Source organism: Protopterus annectens, chromosome 5.part0 (assembly GCF_019279795.1).
Source record: "Protopterus annectens isolate FY-2018-M chromosome 5.part0, PAN1.0, whole genome shotgun sequence".
Taxonomy (NCBI): Eukaryota; Metazoa; Chordata; order Ceratodontiformes; family Protopteridae; genus Protopterus; species Protopterus annectens.
This window is the reverse complement of record NC_056735.1, coordinates 811392349-811413921: the sequence shown is the minus strand read 5'-3', so window position 1 is coordinate 811413921 and position 21573 is coordinate 811392349.

Here is a 21573-nt window from a genome sequence, read left to right as displayed (position 1 = left end):
TATGGGCCATGCACACACTGGCCACCCCATAGTGGTACCCTGACAATCCTGCTGAGGTTATCCAATGTGAAATACACTTTTAGGAGAGCTGTAGGCCAGTAATCTCCATGGTGCATCCCATAACTGAGTACTGCTGTAATGTGATAGACTAGTTAGGTAGGAATTCTAACCCCAGACATGGCAACTGTGTGTGTGTGAGTGTGTGTCACTGTTCGTGTGTTTGTCTGTCTCTCACTGACTTTGTAAAAAACAATGTATTTTAGGCTACTCACACTCCTTATATTTCATATACCCAACTTTTTCAAGGCTGCTGATGTCACCCACCTAGAAATACTCCCCTGGAAAAGCTGAAGCCAAGTAATCTCTGTAGCGCATGCTGTAACTGCGTACTGTTGTAGTGTGATAATGTAGTTAGGTAGGAGGTCAAACCCCAGACGTGGCAACTCTGCATGTGTGAGTATGTGTGTGTGTCTGTCTGTCACTGACTGTGTAGAGAGCACTGCTTTTTAGGCTACTCACACCCCCTACAAGTCGAACACCCACTTTTGACAAGGCTTCTGACCTCACACAACTTGAAATACACCTCTGGGACAATTGTAGCCCAGTAATCTCCATAGCACATCCTGTAACATCATATGGCCATCGTGTAATTAAGGAGTTAGTTGGGAGTTCTAGCTCCCGACCTGCCAACTGTGTGTGTGTGTGTGTGTGTGTGTGTGTGTGTATGTGTGCATGTCTGACTGTGTAGAAAGCAATGTTTTTAGGGTACTCACACCCCTTACATTTCACATGCCCAACTTTGGCAAGGCTGCTGATGTCACCCACCTAGAAATATTCCCCTGGGAATGCTGTAGCCCATTAATCTCTGTGGTGCTCGCTGTAATTGCGTACTGCTGTAGTGTGATAATGTAGTTAGGTAGGAAGTCAAACCCCAAATGTGGCAACTGTGCATTTGTGTGCATGTCTGAATGTGTAGAAAGCAATTCTTTTTAGGATACTCAAACCCCTTACAATTCAAATATCTACCTTTGGCAAGGCTGCAGATGTCACGCACCTTGAAATACACCTCTGGGACGATCATAGCCCAGTAATCTCTATAGCATGTCCTATAACATTTTATGGCCATAGTGTGATTAAAGAGTTAGTTGAGAGTTCTAACCCCCAACCTGCCAACTGTGTGTGTATGTGTGCATGTCTGACTGTGTAAAGTGCAATGCTTTTAGGGTACTCACACCCCTTACATTTCACATACCTAACTTTGGCAAGGCTGCTGATGTCATCCACCTAGAAATACTCCCCTGGGAAAGCTGTAGCCAAGTAATCTCTGTAATGCATGCTGTAACTGAATACTGCTGTAGTGTGATAATGTAGTTAGGTAGGAGGTCAAATCCCCGACATGGCAACTGTGTGAGTGTGTGTCTATGTGCTTGTCTGACTGTGTAGAGAGCAATTGTTTTTAGGATACTCACACCACTTACAAGTCAAATACCCACCTTTGGCAAGGCTGCCGATGTCACACACCTTGAAATACACTTCTGGGACAGTTGTAGCCCAGTAATCTCCATAGCACATCCCGTAACATCGTATGGCCATAGTGTGATTAAAGAGTTAGTTGGGAGTTCTAACCCCTGACCTGCTAACTGTGTGTGCATGTCTGACTGTTTAGAGAGCAATGCTTTTAGGGTACTTACATCCCTCACATTTCACATACCCACCTTTGACAAGGCTAACAATGCCATGCACCTAGAAATACACCTCTGGGGAGGTTGTAGACCAGTAATCATCGTAGCACATCCTGTAACTGCATACTGTGAACTAGAAGCATGGTTGGATTCCATCCCCACACATTGCAGCTCCAGATGTATTGTGTGTGTCACTGTCTGTGTAGGGAGCAATGCATTTTCATTTCAAATTACCTACTTTGGCAATCCTGCTGATGTCAGTCAGTGTGAAATACACTTTTGGGCAAGGACAACTCCAGTAATATCCATGGCATATACTATAACTGCGTAGTGCTGTAGTGTAATTCACTAGTTATTAAGGGTTCTAGTCCCAAACATGGCAGGCGTGCATGTGTGTGTGGGTGCATGTGTGAGTATGTGTTTGTAACCCATATCCTGTGTAGAGGTGGTTGTGACTGTGTGACACCTGTGGCCAATGTGGAGCAGGTTTTGCATATTTCTTATATGGTGGCCATACTATATATCACAATGTCCACTGTACAGGGATAACACATGTGATATGGCTGAGAGGCCGGGGTGCAGAGCCATACCCAGACATGTGGCATAAAGGCCAGGCAGCCACAGTTAGCAACCCCAGTATTACCCAGAGCGCACACTCACCCCATATGTCTCACACACAACACACACATGCCTACGTAACAGCCAATGTGTGGGTAGTACACTGCATATTGGCCACTGATAGTAACTATGGAGTGATAGCGGTGGGTCAGAAAGGGCATGACACCCAGTCTATCTGTCCAACATGTACATACATGCAGACAGTGCACATCCCCTATGTTCCCCAATGGACAACTACACCACCTGTGGTGTCATCACATGTGACCCACAAAGGACATACCATGCCTGAGAACATGCCCATATGGACAGATGCCACTGACACCAAGGAATGCTGATAGCATGCACTCCATGTAGGTGCAGGGTAAAGCTGCTGGCCATTACCAGCTCCCACCACAGGTGGCCAGGACTGGCACATCTGATGATAATCTGTGTTTACAACATGGGCTGGACACCCCAGGTACAGTTCCACATGTCACTGTACATGCATGTGGAAGGTGTGCACATCCCAGATGCTGTCCATATCATGGATGAAGGAACACAGACATGGCAAGAGATGCACAGCATTGCCCACACACAGTAGTCACCCAGGTGACTGGATGGGGGATACAATACCTGCCTGTGTGGGCGAATGCAGACACTACATCCCTGAGCCACAATGCAGACCATTGTCATGTGGCCTGATGCCAAGGTACACCCATTGCCTAGCCTTGGACAGCCATCTGGTGCAGTCAAACACCACACAACTGTGCAGACATGCACCTATGCATATCAGTAGTGACACCCTGTGTGTTTGTTTGTGTGTTGCATGCTGCAGATGTTCACATCCACACTCCCTACAACCCCCATTGGGCATACTGCAGCATGCTGTCTCATGTCAGACACCTTCCCATGCCCTTCACCTGTACAGCCCCGTATGACCTGTGTGGATACCTGCACAGTGATGTGATGTGGCAATCCCACAACTGATGAGTTATACACCTGGCCTTGCCATGTGTGTCAATGTGTCCTTGTGAGAGTGTGGCTGTGTTGACGCTGGAACCTGTTCATGCCAAAAGACACATGTATGTCACCTGCTGTACAGCTACTGTATCCCTGTTGCAGATGTCACTCAGCATCACATATATTTTCTGAGTGCTCCACAACAGGTAACCCATGTGGCCATCCAATAATTTCAGCGAACTGTGCTAGCACTACATAGTTGTCAGGGGTTTGATACCCTGTGCTGCTAGGTGTGTGACACAAACATGCTCCAGCTTTACCCTCCTACTCCTCCCTGACATGTATTTGCTTTTGTCTGCATCCCCCACCTCCTCTCAGGTGAACATGGAGACCTACACCTGCTTTGCTTAAGCAGCAGCATGTGTAATGTAAGTAATGCTCATGATCAGTTGATGGCCTCTGCACAAATTGCAGACCTCCCCAAGCTGATTGCATGTGAAACAGCTGTGGTAACATTCCCATAGCCAGTTGTATGGAAACACACTCCAATACCTAGGGACATCATGGTGGTGTTTGCCCCTTTCACCCACTATGAGCAGGAACTAGATTTGTCATGTGCTAAACAGCATCTCAGACAGATTGTGGTGTACCTCTAAGAACATACACTGTGGAAACAGTGCAACAAACAGAAGGAGGATGTGCCTGACCTGTCTACAGACTGTAAGTGCCGCTATACTGCATTTGGAGTAATATCACTTTCACAGTGTTTGTGTGGATATGGCTGTTGTACATGTCTCAATACCTGCCATGTCAGTTCCATGTTGATGGGGAATCTCCATCTGCAGGGTCATCTGCAGCCTAGGCAGTGTTGTGTCTGTGGTTGCATGTGTCATCCACAGAGGACCTAGCTGTCGACTGCTGAAGGTAGTGTGAGGATTGCAGTCAGTAGATGAAGAAAGCTGTGGCAGTCACAGATGTCATATCCCTCAAAGGTCATATGTTGCAACAACCCTGTAACAACAGTAAATGTATGTGGTTATCACAGGAACATGTCAATATTAGCCCTGTGTATGTGCTCCCAGCCACACCTCTGTCAACCTTTGTACATATGTCGTGCATGAAGTGGGGCATATGTGCTGTACACAATACTTTCTGGCATCGTATCTGAAAACAAGCCACTGATATATCTGACTGCTACACATGTTATGTACAGTAGGGGTTGCATTACATGCCATTACCTGCACATTCTGTTGATGTTCGTACAGTACTGAGGTCTGTGCACCTATGGTAAATGCTGACAGTGTGTGTAGTGTTGATATGTACCTTAGTCTGTGTACAGACTGTGGTAGATGACATTGTTCTAGTTCCCCTACTATCAGATGTTACATGTTGGTCCACTGTATAGTACTGTAGTGGCGTACATGTTTGTAGAGCCATAAACACACGTGTCCCATACCACAGACAGCCACCAGACCAAACTGTGTAACAGGCCAGTATATGTAGGGTCAGTCTGTGAGTGGCACATATGAGGATGGTGTCGAACACATAGTCTATATATTGTAATACCATGCTAGCTAACCATATGTGGCTGTGGCTGTGGCTGTGCTCACACTGACTGTGGATATGCACTGTCACACAAGTGTATCTTACCCTGTGCTGTGACATGCCTGTTGAGCCTGCTTTATATGAAGGCACATGTACATTCCACCTTGGGAGGTGTAGGTCAGTGTTGAGCCAGACTTCCTGTAGCCTGCACAGTGCATTGTAACATGCCTAGCAGCTGAGTGTACCTACCCAGTGGGATGTCATGTGCAGATACTAGCCAGATGTCCTTCTGCCAGACCTCCCCTAACAGTCATGTATGTCAGACAGGGCAGTGGGATGCAGTGCAGATGTATGTCAATACCTATTGTGTAGTATGTGGCCATGGCACTCCCGTACCAGGGGTCATACCATTACAAGCCAAGCAGTGGTGTGTGAATGCATGATCTATGGTGGACATCATAAACCAGTCATTATGTGTTATACCCATCTACATGGCCATCCACATCCATATTATCAGACATAGTACACATGTGTAGCACTAAAGGCTTATGTGTATACCTCTGGACTGTACAGACTGTGTCCGACCCCCCACATATATTGGCCAATATCTCTGATGCAGTCCACAGCGGCATTACATGCTAGCAGCGATACTGTACACTGACGTCCTTTGGATGTCGTTCAGTAACCAATGGCACACGTTATGAGCAGATATGACCTCCCACACACACCATGTCTGTGAGGACAATCCCAATGACAGTAGCAATATCTATTAGTATACCTGCTATAGATATCGGACATCCTCTGCAAATATAACATTGGGAACATACGGGCTGGGGTTGGCCTACTTCATGTCCAGGACATATGGTGGGAATATATGTACATATACATATCCAGATAGCCATATATATGATTACACATGTGTACTACACCTAATTAACACTGTCATGGCAACCACCCACTATAGATTCCCACATCATGTGTGCATGGTCCCATTACATCTCCTGTGTGATGGGCATCCATCCTGTGTGTGGGCAGCAGTGCTACCAACAGCATGTAGCAATACCCCATACAGGAGAACTGGCACACTCAGCGCAGCCACATATTTGTAGGAGAATCAGGAAGTACAGACAGACTGCGAGTGGAGTTGTGTTATGCTTTGTATAGTACTGGTGTTAGAGGGTGTGGGTGTACATACTAGTTTGCCATGGAATGCAGTCCATCTGCATAGCACACAACTGTGGGCCTACCCTCATGCTGGCCAGAGATGTGCCTATCATGTCTTGTCTGTTTACCACACAGGTATTGTGTCAGATAATATACTGGCAGTGTGTGTGTGTGTGTGTGTGTGTGTGTGTGTGTGTGTGTGTGTGTGTGTGTGTGTTCTACATGCCATGGCATATAGCTGTTCGGACACTGACAACTATATCAATGGAGTGATTCTACAGTGGACCAGTTACAGTCATATAGTAGACTGGAAAGGTTCACAGCTGTTGCTGCCCAGGCCAAGCCATTCACATTGTACAATAGGAAAGACACACTGGGCCACAGGATACCTAAAAATCAACAGTATGTACTCCAGGTGTGTAGTTCAGCAGCCTCTATCTAAACACTGTACAAACACAGTAGGTGGTATAGACGTCTTATGACCACATGGGTTATAACTGCTACATAACATGGCATAACTGACACCATCACGATCACACCAACACACAGAACAGTTTGTATGGTAGGGGGCAGTAGTCCTGTGTACCCATATCCTTGTCAGTAATGTATATATAGGTGAAGTATATGGTACTGTACATCCAGATACCTTAGGGCAGCTCAACCCTGATACCCCCACATTTTGTAGTAGATTAGGTCATTTTTGGTGCTCCCCCCTAGATCCAATAATACAGGGTCATATACCACTGTTACATACAGTGGGCTCTGCAGTGCATGAGGGCACACATGTAATGTGTAGGTGGCATCCATGGCTCCAGCCCCATCATATGTGTGGGGGTTACAGTGGCAGTGGACTGATGGCAGACATGGCAGTGTGTTATATTCCCAGCCCACTATGGATCAATCACTGACATCATGACATATGTGCAAAGCTTGGTATGTAGGTGATGGACAGAGGCTGGAATACAGGAACATATATATTGCCATACACTTCGCAAGGTGCAGGTGTTACAAGATAGTCTGTAACATACCCTTAGTCAGGGAATTGCTGGTAGAGATGGTCATGGATGTAGCCATGTACCAGTAACACGCAACACACACACACACACACACACACACACACACACACACACACACACACACACACACACACACACACACACACACACACACATCTGACATGCATCGTCTACACTCCACTAGATTGCAGTTATGAAAACAACCAAGACACACACAAACACAACCCCCACACCCCTACATGTGGATTTGCACAACATTTGTACACACAGTCCTCCCATTACCCTTCTGTCAACATGCATTACATATGGAGCTCAACAGCATGCAGTGCAACTATAGTGACATCATGCTATTGGCAGTGTACATGTGTGTGAGATATAGACTCTGTTGGTAGGTGATGGCCCTTCCCATGTTAATACTGCACCCATGTACAAAGTGTTACTGTGGACCTGTTTCACACCCTGCCTTGTACTGTGCACCATACATCGCAGGTGTAGAAACCATTGATACATCTGTAGTGCTGTATTGGTTGTGTGAGCTCCAATGCTCACAGTCCCTATCTGTTGTAGCAACTCATACCTGGGATGATATGTGAGCAGCTATCAGTTGTGGATGCCTGATGTCTGTGTTATCATTCACAATATCAGCAGTGCATGTATGACCAGTACATGATTATTACACTGTCAACCAGCGGACCTTACCATGGCTGTGAGGGGTGCCCTACACATGTCCCAGAACTTTGCATGGTTGCAAGGTCTACTCATGTGCACATCCCTTAGAGTGCACACACTGCTGTCATGAGTGATGTGGGGTCAGGGTTACATCTGCAACGTTTACTTAACCTGATTGTGTGCAGTTGCAGCCATGGTGGTGTTGAGTCACACATACCCCTACTGTGGGCCAAGTGTCCTGCCACACTTCACATCTCTGTGGACACATTTCACATTGACAGGATGTTAGTTATCTTGCATGTGTCTGTTGTACCCTTTCGATACCCCAGCACGGTCTCTACTGTGATGCAGCGCATTTCACAGCAACAAAACGTGAATGTGTACAGCATGCAGTATGGGTAGGTGTGTTAGACATGTGCATGGGATATCCCATAGCTATTACATGCCCAGTTTATCATCATGCATGAACACGAACCATACTCACCGGCTATGGGCTGCTGCCATGGCGGTATCCTGGAGGGACCCACATAGGAGTGGGAAAAAGCTGATGTCAGTGGCCACAGCTGTGGCATTCATAAAAGGTGAGTGCAGCATTAGATTACATCAATAGTAGAATTACACAATATTACAGCTTATACACAACTGTTTATTACTACTACACAGCAGCAGACTATGTATATGATATCTCAGTTTTGCATGATGTACCTGTACAGATGCAGATGCATACACATGAGTGAGGTACCGATGTGCCCTGGGGCCTTACCTGCATGCTCCTCAGCTGGTGTGTCATTGGCACCCACCTCCAAGATGTGCCCTGCCAGGTGTGGATGCTGCAGGCGGACAGGTGCCACAAGGCTGATGAGAAGCTCCTCCACACAGCTGAGTGCTGGATGGGCTGGTTGCCCCCCGTTGTGAGGTGGTCCCCCCTTACTGCAGCTGCACGCCGACGTACATGGTGAAGCAGGTCGGTGCAATGATGCCGGACCTGCTCATAGCTGTGGTTATGCAGTCCAACATCATTAACCCTGTGGACTAGCTTTTTCCACAGTGTGGTCCTCTCCTGCTGGTCTTGGGCTGTCTGGCCAAACAGCAGTATGTAGTGCTGTACCAGGTGGTTGATAATGATCACTGTTTCAGCAGCTCTGTACGTGGGACGACGATTATGCAACATGTTTCCTGGAAGACATAAAGATGGAAACAGGTTTGAGCCACACATACAGCAGGGTTACCATAGTTCTTAATAGACATATTTGTCTCCCCCACCATATCAGCTACAACAAACCATTCACAAACTGCAATTGTTATGTCAGCTGCTTACCTACCATTGGGACATATGTTGTATTGTACCAAGCTTTGTGCTATGTGTATGTGCCATGCTTTGTGATATGTGTTTGTAGCCATGCTCCCTCTGGGGACACTTATCTTTGCAGGCCTGTTACAGACTATTTCACCTGCATGCCATTGTCAGTGCCACTATATATATGTGTAAAAATATAGATCTATGTACATATATGTGTAGATGTATGTTGTACGTTGTTGATATACCTATGTCTATATGAGTGTCTGTGTATCTGTACACATACACATCACATTCTGTATCACACAGCTATGTGGAGTGCATACAGACATCTGGTACGCATTCTGTAACTGTCTTTCATTCACAGCTGCACTGTTCTGCCTTGCTGCAACACAGACAGGTGCCACATGTGAACACAGACTAACTTTAGGGTGGTAAATATGGTGTGAGATTGCTGGTACACCTATTACACACCTATGGCATTTGTGCATGCTACATTACACATTAAGATGACTGTCATGCAAGTGGTGTGCCCTGACACCCATGTGTTTATCATGACGGCAGTACATCCACCACCAACTATTGCCCACACTAACATAACATACACAGATATTATGGCTGACATCTTTATCATTCATTGCTGATCTGCATAGTTGGCGGGTATGTCCCACTGCTTACTGGGACAGACAGTATTGTCCAGAGAAGTTGTTCAGCGGGACATTATTACAGGGACAACTACAGATGGCACATATCAAACATTCTACATCATATATTCTATTAATCTATACCACACACTACATTAAATTACATACAGTTATGTTTTACATACCTTTTATTCTTTGGATGGGTGTGACGCCTTCCCGGTTGTGGCTTGTAGATATTTGTTTCCAACTGTGTGAGTTTTGTTTTATAAATTATTTTTCTCTCTCTCTCTCCCTCTCCAGTAGAACAAATGCTTTAGTTTGACTGGATTTCAGCATGGCCTTTGTAGGTGATGCACATGATCAGGTGATGGGCTATGCACCAATCAGTGTGCAACAGTTGCTGACTGCATGCAGCCTGCTGTGTAGTGATTCAATTAACAGTTGTCATGGCAACCCAGTACTATAAATTGCTTACTCATGTGGGCATTGTCCCTTTACCTTTCCAGTATAGAGAACATCCTTCCTGTATGTGGACAGCAGTGTTACAGACAGCAGGTTTCGGTACCTATTACAGCAGAGCTTGCAGACACAGGACAACTACACAATCTTAAGAAGTTCCAGACCTACAGCCAGAGTGAGTAGTGTTGTTATGTGTATTGTATATTGCTAGTTTTGCAGTGTTTGTGTGTACATAGTAGTTTAGGATGGAATGCAGTCTGTCTGCATAGCTCTCAACAGTGGGCCTATCCACATGATGGTCAGTGGATTGTATGTTTGCTTTTGCCTGTGCACCACACAGGTCTTGTCCTAGATATATCCCCAGCAATCTGACTGTTGCATGCTATCAGTTCATAGGTGGGGGGAGACAAATCAGTACATGGCTATTTCCAGTTGTGTTCCTGATGTGTTATTCCTGCATAAGGGTATGTTGCAATGAATCCTGTAACCTGGAACCTACTTCCCTCTGAACTTACCACACTTCCGTCTACTACTCTGTTTAAAAATAAACTTACGCTCTTCCTTAAAACACATTGGATGTGCCCCTGTTCTAAACCTGACTGACCAACTTATCCATTATTACCTTAATCAACCTACCTTCTCGTCTCTGAAAATATTTAATCTTTACAACTTATTATGCTTCTATTCTCTTAAACTATTTCATATTAAATACTACTGTGCTTCCTCTCCATCATAGCCCTAGCTATTACTGGATTCATTAAAAAGTAACACATAGTATTTCTAGATTTATTACCTAACTGATCCTCCATTTCATTTTCCTTTATCTTCCTTTCTTATCTACATCTACACTGTTGTTTTTCTTCTCTTTTCTTAACTAGTATTCTTTAGCAACAATTAAATATAACTTCTTATTAACTATACTAAGTTTTTTCAAATATGTGTAACCTTCTTTATGTACTTTATAAATTTGCAACCTCTTATTTATTTCTCTTATTTTTAAAAGAAAATGTATTTGCATTCTAAATATGTACTTCTGTAAATGTGAACTTGATTTGTATTGTGTGGAGTTTTTCTCCCCGGACATCTACTGAAAATGGACATGTATCCAGCTAGACTAGCCCGGTCAATAAATGTAAAATAAAATAAAATAAAATAAAATAAAACACCAGCAATTTGCAGGTTGTGTAACAGCAATATTACGAGTATGGCCCTGTGTTCCTGCCTATGTCCTCCATATATATGGCTGGCTTTGTCCTGCTGTGATACGATTAGGGGGGCTTTCGGTAGTGGCCTATCATTATTTACTGGTAGCATTCCTGCTATCATCCCAGTCATATCGTGGACTCCCACAACATTTGTTGGTCAGGGTCCATACATGTAACAGATACATAGACATTTTCACAGGTAATAAATGTCCCCCTAGGACTTGACTACATGGTGTAACTAGCGGCTGCTGAACTACATCTGTTTTTGTTTATTGTTACCGATCTTGATGGCAAATCCTTTGTCTACAGTTGCACAAATTGACAGGCTTGGCCTGGACAGCATAGTGTGTTATATATCCACACTGTCTTCATTTACTTTTCTGTGTGGGCTTTGCATTCCTCACTGATTAAATACATCCAGATCTATGTGCTGTAGGTAAGGGCATACATTATTGCAAAAATACACCATTAAAGGTCATCTGTGTATACATACCTGTGTGTCGTCTGATGTCCTTTGAATTGTGAGTGGGTCTAAGTGTAATGCAGTACTCCTGTTCAAGTGTAAATGTCATTTAGTAGGTTATAAAGGAAAATGATGTTGATATACCAATTTTACATGGAAAATAGAATGTGCTGCAGTGGGACTCGAAACGGGAATGTGTGTGCATTAGGTGAATGCTCTGCCCACTACACTATTGCAGTTCTGCTTTATTTGCATATTTCTACCTTAATGTCATACCCATACTCCCTTTACCTGGCCCCCAAGCTCCAAGTACACAGCATCCATCCATTCTCCAGTTGCTAGCCCTGCCAAACCACACCTCCACACATTTCACTCTCTGCATGTCTCGGTACTCCTCCATTTTTACTGTCTTAGTGCAACCTTTTGCAGGCTCTTCATCCGTTTAGTCCATGTGTGTTCAAGCCTTCTCTTGGTTCTCCTCCGATACTGGTGGAAACATCATTGTGACCCACAAAGTCTGGTTCCTCCCCCCAGGGACGGACCTGTTGTTGTGTCATGAGTAGACTTTGCTGGTCTACACTGTTTCTCCCACTGGTAGCATCCTGCCAGGGGTTTGAGAAGCAGAGGTCTGCTCACACACCAGACCAGCCTCATCTCCCGCTTCCGCAGATGAAACATGCCCCCATGGCATACCCCTTTTTCCATTCATCTCTTCAGTATTATACAAGACTACTGTTCTCACAGTATGTGTGGACAGGCACTGTTCATTGATACTCATAGACTGCTCAGAATACTTTGGCTGAGCACTGTGCACATGTTTGCTGGTATTAATGTACATACTTACATACATTTCTTATACTGTTGACTGACTGTGCTGGATGATATGTTTGTGATAACAGCAGCTGATTGTATATCTGCCATGCCTTCGTGGTAACTTGGACTATAGTGTGCAGGGGGGGGGACCTGGGAGTGCTGATTATATTGTTACTGGCCACGATGAGGGCTATGGGCTACAGTGTGCCTAAGGCACTGTGGGAAGTGTAGGTGGGTATGCACTGGTGTGCACGAGACTCAGACTTGCTGATCTCTGGTTACGGCATCTTACACTGGGTTGGCCTCCACATTGCTTAACCAGTGTGAGCATTGCTTATCGCCGCCCAAACAGGCATACTCATGCTAGCTGCCGCATACCCTCACACTACTTCATGTACATGTCGGTATTATACATGCTTAAGTCAGGCGTATATGTCAGGTATGACTGTTCATGAAGGTCAGTGTAAGATTAAGTGGGATTCCAGTTTAGCAGTGCTGGATAAGTTACACAGGTATTCCAGTTAGGTTTAGTTATGCCATACCTGTGTTGTAGAGTAGATGTGAATAGTGAAGGTGTAGGCAGGTAGGTGAAAGGAGGGGACATTTTAATGGGTCTATATTATAACATCGAAGTCTAACAACTTTGAATGTTATAATATTGAACCCAGTATAGCAAACGCTGGAAATAGCAAAGTTACAGAACACCGAATGCTTTCCTAGGGAAAGTATTCAGTGGGCAGTTTCTGCAGCTTCGCTATTTCCTCAACTGTGGAGTGAAGGTTACGGACCGGGTTAAGGTAAGTGTGCGAATGAAGGTGAGTGTGTGATTGGGCCTGGGTTAGGTGAGTTAGGGTTAGGGCGTGGGTCAGGTAAGTCTGTGATTGTGTGGACATGATGGTAAGGGTGGGGTAGGTGACTTAGTGTTAGGGAGCGGGTAAGATGAGTGTGCGATAGTTAGGGACCTTAGGGTTAGGGTTAAGGTAAGTGGATAGCTAGTGGTGTATGTCTGGTTTAGTGTAGGGTTTTGTGAAGTGTATGTGTGTGGATTATTTATTTTGGTGTGCTTGTGTTGTGTGTATGTTTGTGGGAAAAAAATTTGCAATTCTGACTGTTCGGTTTTAAGGTGTTTCGATTGAATGGGTTTGATATTATAACATTCATAGTTGTAAGACTTCGATGTTATAATATAGACCCCATTTTAACTGCATAGCAGGCCGTTCGACTGATTTGTGGGGGAGCAGTACTGCAGGTTTGCAGGGTGTTGGGATATGTATGCAAGGCAGGACAGGAGGTGTCAGTGTCAGTAATTGCTGTAGGGGTGTGGAATTTTATTTGAGGACTGGTGGACTTCACCAGGTGGTGAGCAGTTGGTGATCCAAGTGTGCTTGAGGTGTTCCTTCATGTGTTATTTACATGTGTCGTGTGGGACAGCTGAGGTAATACACATGGGTAAGGGGTTCCAGATTATGACAAAATAGTTGGGGAAGAGGGTGACACCTACCTGTGACTGTGAACAGTAGTAGTAATAAAACAGGGTTTGATAGCTAAGTGGTGTTAATGGGGCACACAGAAGGGCAGATAGTAGGGGAAATGTCCAGGGATGTGCAGGTAGGCTAACGGGAAGGTCTACAAGTGGCCATTTCTTTTCCAGCAACAGCTGTGTATATACACTGCATTTGGAGGTAGGTTTGGACACTCACACCACTGGGTGGGGGTCAGGACAAAAATAATAACGTGTGATGCCAAGTAGATCGGCTTACATGCCAACAGTGGGTTGTTGCGACCGTGTGTTCTTTGGTGTTATTTAGTGGGATATGCAACAATACATCTGGTTATACCATACTTTGCCATGTAAAAAAGACTGTGCTGCAGTGGGACTCAGAGCAGGAGTGGCTGCTCGTTGGGCAGTGACTCTGCCCAATGAACACTATTGCTTACATCCCTGGGGCAGTCTGAATAGAACCACTCTGGCAAACACCTGCACGCCTAGACCCATAATTACATACCCATAGTTTCCCCACCTGCACCTCCTCTAAAGCACTCATCCTTACTCTGGGTGCAGGTCGGGTCTAAACACACCACTACATACTGCTCACTCCCCACTCCACAGGACCCATCTCATACATTGTCTCGACCCATGGGTCATCAGGCTTTCCCACCCTTGTAGTCCAGGTATGTACACTCCCCGCCTCGAAAGATCATTGCACGGGATTCCTTTTATAACAACACAATTTTTGGGGTGTCCCACAAGGGACGTTCCTGTCTCTGTTCCAAGATTAGACTTCTCGGGTCCACTGTGCCCCGCCAGTTGTATCCTGCCTGTGGTCAGGGGAGCAGTGGATTGTTTACATTGCTTGTGTGTTCGTTTGTATGTTTCCCCTGTCTGGCCGGGGGGGGGGGGTTCATGCTATGTGTTACACGTTTGTTGATTGGGCCCGTCACCTCCATTGGCATTCCCTGTGAGCATATGTCATTCTTAAGTGCTGTATCATATCATAGCTATATGTCTGTGTATATCTACACACACACACACACACTTTATATATATATCTATATATATATATATATATATATATATATATATATATATATAGATAGATATATATATATATATATATATATATATATATATATATATATATATATGGGTGTCTGCATATGTAAATATCTATATGTGGGTATTTATATATATATGTCTATCTATGTATGTATACATTTGTACTACAGAGAGGGAGAGTATATATCTGTTTAGTTATGGGTATATATACAAACACACATACCTCTACATATTTAGCTACATATCCTGTAATGTTGCCTAACCCAACCACTGGAGATGCACAAGCCAGTGCATTTCTCTGTGCCTGTTCCAAGCCCGGATAAATGGGGAGAGTTGCGTCAGGAAGGGGATCCAGCGTAAAACTTTGCCAAATCATTCCATGCAGATGCCAGTAAATATTTCCATACCAGCTCAATCGAGGCCTGGGTTAACAATGACCACCACCAGTACTGTTTGCCAACAGGGTGCTGGTGGAAATTGGGCTACTGTTGGCCGAAGGAGGAGAAGAGGCGGAAGGCATGGCCGAAGGCAGGAAGAGAGGAGAAAGGCTAGGACTGTGGTAATGAGGGTTGGAACTTTGAATGTTGGCAGTATGACTGATATATGAAGAGAGCTAGCTGATATGATGGACAGAAGGAAGGTTGGTATATTTATTTATTTTATTTATTTTATTTTACATTTGTTGACCGGGATAGTCCAACTGGATCCATGTCCATTTTCAGCGGAGGCCCGGGGAGAAAAGCTCCACAGTGATAGAAATTAATACATTGAGATAATACAAAGAAAGAAAAAAAAAAACAAAAAAAAAAAAAAAATTCTCTCATGCAACAGAAAAGATAAAGTAAAGTGTAAAATATTATAAACATATACAATATTGAGTTTACAAAATATTAACACAGATTCCAGCATACTAATTCTCCCACTAGGCACATAACTTTAGTTAAGAGGAGAGGGGAGAAAGTAATAAAGAGGGGATGCATATAGGAAAAGATCTATACATGTTGGAGAAAGGATTAGTCAGGATTAGAGCACTGACAGAGCCAATTTGACTTTAGATGGTGATGTAACTTTTTTTTGAACAGATATAGAGAGGAAATACAGGAGAGGCTAGGAGGGAGGGAATTCCATATTTTACCAATGGCATTGGTAAAGAGTGAGTCGCCCCCTACATTGTTGGCTTTGACTGTTTGAACTAGTAGTTTATTGGAGGAACGCAAGCTACTGAGATTATTGTAGGGTCTGATTAAGTTTTTCAGAGCTGGAGTTTTGTCAGGTTGGTTCAGGATTTTAAATGCTTCGATAAGTTGGGTCTATTGTAGAAGGTTGGGGTATTCGATCCAATCTAGGTTTCTTAGGTTAATACTGTGGTGTGTTCTGTAGGGCATTCCTGTAGCAAATCTAGCAATCTGATTATAGCAGCGCGCTAGTTTGTTTAGTTCAGATGTGTTGAGGTTAGTGAGCATAGGGGAGGCATACAGGAGGGTAGAGAGAAGATGTGAGCGGGCCAAGGTCACTTTTGCTATTGGAGTTAGAAAAGATTTGATCCGGTATAGTGACCCGAGTTTTTTGTTAATGGTCTTAATGGTCTGATTGATATGAATATCAAATCTGAGTTTGTTATCTATGGAAACTCCTAATAGTTTAGTATAGGAGTCTGGGGAGATGATTGTCCCATTTTGGAGTAGATAGAAAAGGATAGAGGTGTGGTCTTTTGCGTGGTATGGAAAAGTAGTAATTTTGTTTTGTTTGGATTCAGGATCAATTTACATCCTAAAAGCCAATTCTCTACTGATATAAAGCAAGATTGAGTTTTGGATAATAGGTTGACAGGAGATGTATCAGCACAGACTAATGTCGAGTCATCTGCATATTGAATGAAGGTGGCTTCAGGGATGGCCTTATACAGGTCATTTGTAAAGATAGTAAAAAGAAGAGGCCCCAGTATTGATCCTTGGGGTACACCTATGGTATTTGGTAAGAGGTTAGAGAGCTTCGATTGCCAGAGGACGGCTTGTTTCCTATCAGAGAGATAGCCAAAAAACCAGTCCAGAGCTTGTTTATCTAGCTGAAGATTTTCTAGTGTATGATTAAGTAGCTGGTGGTTCACCATATCAAAGGCCTTTGATAGGTCAAGAAACAGTGCTGAAGATATTTTTTTGTCATTTCGGTTGTGATTGATAGTGTCAGTAAAAGAGAGAAGAGCAGTGGTAGTACTATTGTGGGGTCTAAAACCATGTTGTGAGTTGGTTAGCAAACTTTTGTGGGTAAGATAGTAAAGAAGTTGTTTATGTATGCACTTCTCCATGATTTTGGCCAATGGTGACAGTATTGCTATGGGCCTGTAGTTTGATAGTTCTGTAGATAAGCCACCTTTGTGGAGAGGTATGACATGGGATATTTTCCATATTGATGGGATTTTTGGATTCTGCTATGGTTCTATTGATAAGTATCGAGATAGGGTATGCAATGGCATCTGCTGCTGTCTGTAGGTATTCAGCTGGGAGAAGGTCTGCAGAGAGAGTAGCTGGTTTTAATTTCCTTAGTAAGGATCTTATATAGGTAGTAGAGACAGGCTGAAATTTGAAGGTGGATTGTGATTGTTGGAAGTTTTCTGTTTTAATGGAGTTGGTGGATGGTAATTGATTAGCTAGGGATTGTATAGTGTCAGTGAAGAAGTTGTTAAAGGAATTCGCTACGTCTTCAGGGGTTTTGTCACTTAGTTGCTTTGGGGTAGGAGTAGAGGATTTACCTGGGTGGAGAAGATTGTTTAATCCAGTCCAGAATTTTTGAGGGTTGTTTTGGTGTTTATTTTGGAGTTGGCAATAATAATTTTTCTTGTCAGATAATGTTGCTTTTTTGGTTTCGTTTCTTAGTTGTTGGAATTTTATGCGGTCCGAGGTTGATTTGGTTGATCGCCATGTATTCCATGCTTTGTTTCTAAGTTTGATTAGTGATATGGTATTTTTTGTTAACCAGGGTGCAATCCTTGTTTTTACTCTAATTGATCTTATAGGGGCGTGAGACGTAAGTATGGCTAGGAATGTGTTATTAAAAAGAAGTACAGCCTCCTCTAAGGGGAGATGCTTAAGGGATGCCCAGTTAAAGGATTGAAGTTCCATCAGGAATTTATTGAGGTCAAAATGCTTCTTATTTCTGACTGACCTGTACATAGGTGGAGTGGAGCCTATTACCTTCTTTTTCCTAATATAGGTGATGAGGTGGTCACTAAGGTTGTTTGGAAGGGTCCCTGCTGAATATGTATGGGGTTGACTGTTGATGAGGATCCAGTCCAGGATACTCTCTTTTTGCTTATTATTACCTACTCGGGTAGGGGAAGATATTAATTGGTAGAATCCATGTAGGTTAATATGGGTAGGATTGACTTCTGAGGAGCATTTAGTCCAGTCTATATTAACATCTCCTAGGATAATGGTTTCTTGAGGATAGTTATTTGATAGCCAGCTAAGGATGTGCTCAAGTGTGTCAGAGTTATTTCCGGGGGGAATATAGGTCACAATTAGATTAATATTTTTGTCTTTGTTTACTTGTAGTTTTAGTGCCAGTATTTCAGCGTTAGAGATCTGAGGTGGTTGAGGCGAGTTAGTAGTGACATTCAGTGTGTTCTTGTAGAGCACCGCGATGCCACCTCCTTTTTTTGACTGACGATCATTTCTGTATATATTATAGCCTGGTGGCATTACCTCATTATCTTTGGTCCCTTGTTTTAGCCAGGTTTCTGTTAGACACATTATGTCAGGGAGGTACATTGCTATAAGGGCATGCATGTCGTGGACCTTTTTATTTAAACTTCTTATATTTAAGTGATATATCTGAAGGGAGTTTGGTAGGGTAAGCGGTGGACTGTTTGCAGTTGGAGAAGATGTGGGGCCTGGATTAGGATGGATATCCCTGTCTATGGTTATATTTTTTCTTAGATAGTCTAATAGTCTCATAAGTTTAAATAATAGTTTAGGTTCATGTTTGGATTTGGGGTACTTTGGGTTGGGTTTAAGGAGGTTGTGGTGAGTGGGGTGGTATGTTTTACTGGACAGATGGATAGTGTGAAGTTGGAAACAGCTAAGGGGTGGGAAGATACTAGTTTGGCTTCTGGGGTAGAAAAAACCTGAGAGTGTCTGTTCTTCATATCTAGTTAGCAGGTATAGTTTGATAATGAGAAGTAAAGTACAGGATACAATTTTTAGCGTTGGTTTAGTTGTGATGAATGTTGTAGACTTCATTTTCTTTAGGCAATAATGTTCTGAATTGAGAGCTAATTGGAGGGAGGGTGGGTGGAGTTTTAAAGTCAAAATTGGTTGGCTAACGAAATAGAGGTAGGGGTGTGGTTAGTTAGGTATAAATTTAGCTATACTGGGGGCGGGTGGGATATGGGGGCAGGGTGGGGCGCGGAACGAGCCCGAGCGTAGCGAGGGCGAGCGGAGCGGGGTTTATTCCGCCCCCAACTATGTAGTGGCCAGGAAAACAGGCAAACAGTAAGAAATGGTAATTTTTCAGTTTTGTTTTAGCACCAGCCTCTTACTATTTTCAAAGTATTACTTTTTAGCGCCAGCCTCTTACAATTTTCAATGTTATAATTTGGAGGGACTTCCAATTGTAATCAGTAATTTTGTTTGAGGTAGAGTTTGATTTATGGGTTAGGCATATTGTGTGTGCAAGACACCAAATGGAAGGGGAGTAAGGCTAGGTGTATCAGAGGTGGGTTCAAATTGTTTTATCATGGTATGGATGGGAGGAGAAATGGCGTAGGAGTTATTCTGAAGGAACAGTATGCTAAGAATGTTTTGGAGGTGAAAGAGTGTCGGATAGAGTGATGTTTATGAAGCTGGAAATTGATGGTGTAATGATGAATGTTGTTAGTGCATATGCTCCATAAGTTGCGTGTGCAATGGATGAGAAAGAAAAATTTTGGAGTGAATTGGATGAAGGGGTGATGACTGTACCCAAGAGTGATAGAGTGGTGATTGGAGCAGATTTCAATGGGCATGTTGGTGAACGGAACAGAGGGGATGAGGAAGTGATGGGTAGGTATGGTGTTAAACAAAGGAATACAGAAGGTCAGATGGTAGTGGATTTTGCAAAAAGGATGAACATGGCTGTGGTGAATACATATTTTAACAAGAGGGAGGAGCATAGGGTGACATACAAGAGTGGAGGAAGATGCACACAGATGGATTATATCTTATGTAGGAGGGCCAGTTTGAAGGAGATTGGAGACTGTAAAGTGGTGACCAGAGAATGTGTAATTAGGCAGCATAGGATGGTGGTTTGCAGAATGACGTTGGTGATCAAGAAGAGGAGGAGGAGTGTGAGGACAGCACCAAGGATCAAATGGTGGAAATTGAAAAAGGGTACTTGTGAGGTGGAGTTCAGGGATAAGTTAAGACAGGCACTGGGTGGCAGTGAAGAGTTACCAAATTGCTGGGTAACTACAGCAGAGCTAGTAAGGGAGACAGCTAGAAAGGTGCTTGGTATCACATCTGGACAGAGGAAGGACAACAAGGAGACATGGTGGTGGAACGACGAAGTACAGGACAGTATACAGACAAAGAGGTTGGCAAAGAAGAAGTGGGATTGTCAGAGAGATGAAGAAAGTAGACAGGAGTATAAGGAGATGAGGTGCATGGCAAAGAGAGAGGTGGCAAAGGCTAAGGATAAGGCATATGAGGAGTTGTATGAAAGGTTGGACACTAAGGAGGGAGAGATGCACCTGTACTGATTGGCTAGACAGAAGGACCGAGCTAGGAAAGATATGCAGCAGTTAAAGGTGATAAAGGATAATGAGGGAAACATACTCACAAGTGAGGAGAGTGTGTTGAGGAGATGGAAGTAGTACTTTGAGGGATGGAAGAATGAAGAGAATGAGAGGTAGAGAAGGTTGGATGATGTAGGGATAGTGAATCATGAAGAACAATGGAGCAAGGAGGAAGTAAGGATAGCTATGAAGAGAATGAAGAATGGAAAGGCTGTTGGCCCAGATGACATACCTGTGGAAGCATGGAAGTGTTTAGGTGAAATGGTAGTAGAGTTTTTAACCAGATTGTTTAATGAAATCTTGGAAAGTGAGAGGATGCCTAAGGAATGGAGAAAAAGTGTTTTGGTACCGATTTTTAAGAATAAGAGTGATGTGCAGAGCTGTAGTAACTACAGAGGGATTAAACTGATCAGTCACAGCATGAAGTTATGGGAAAGAGTAGTGGAAGCTGGGTTAAGAAGGGGCGTAATGATTAGTGATCAGCAGTATGGTTTCATGCCGGGAAAGAGCACTACAGATGTGATGTTTGCTCTGAGAGTGTTGATGGAGAAGTACAGAGAATGTCAGAAGGAGTTGCATTGTGTTTTTGTAGACTTAGAGAAAGCATATGACAGGGTGCCTAGAGAGGAGTTGTGATATTGTATGAGAAAGTCAGGAGTGTCAGAGAAGTATGTAAGAGTGGTACAAGATATGTACGAGGGTAGTGTGACAGTGGTAAGGTCTGCGGTGAGA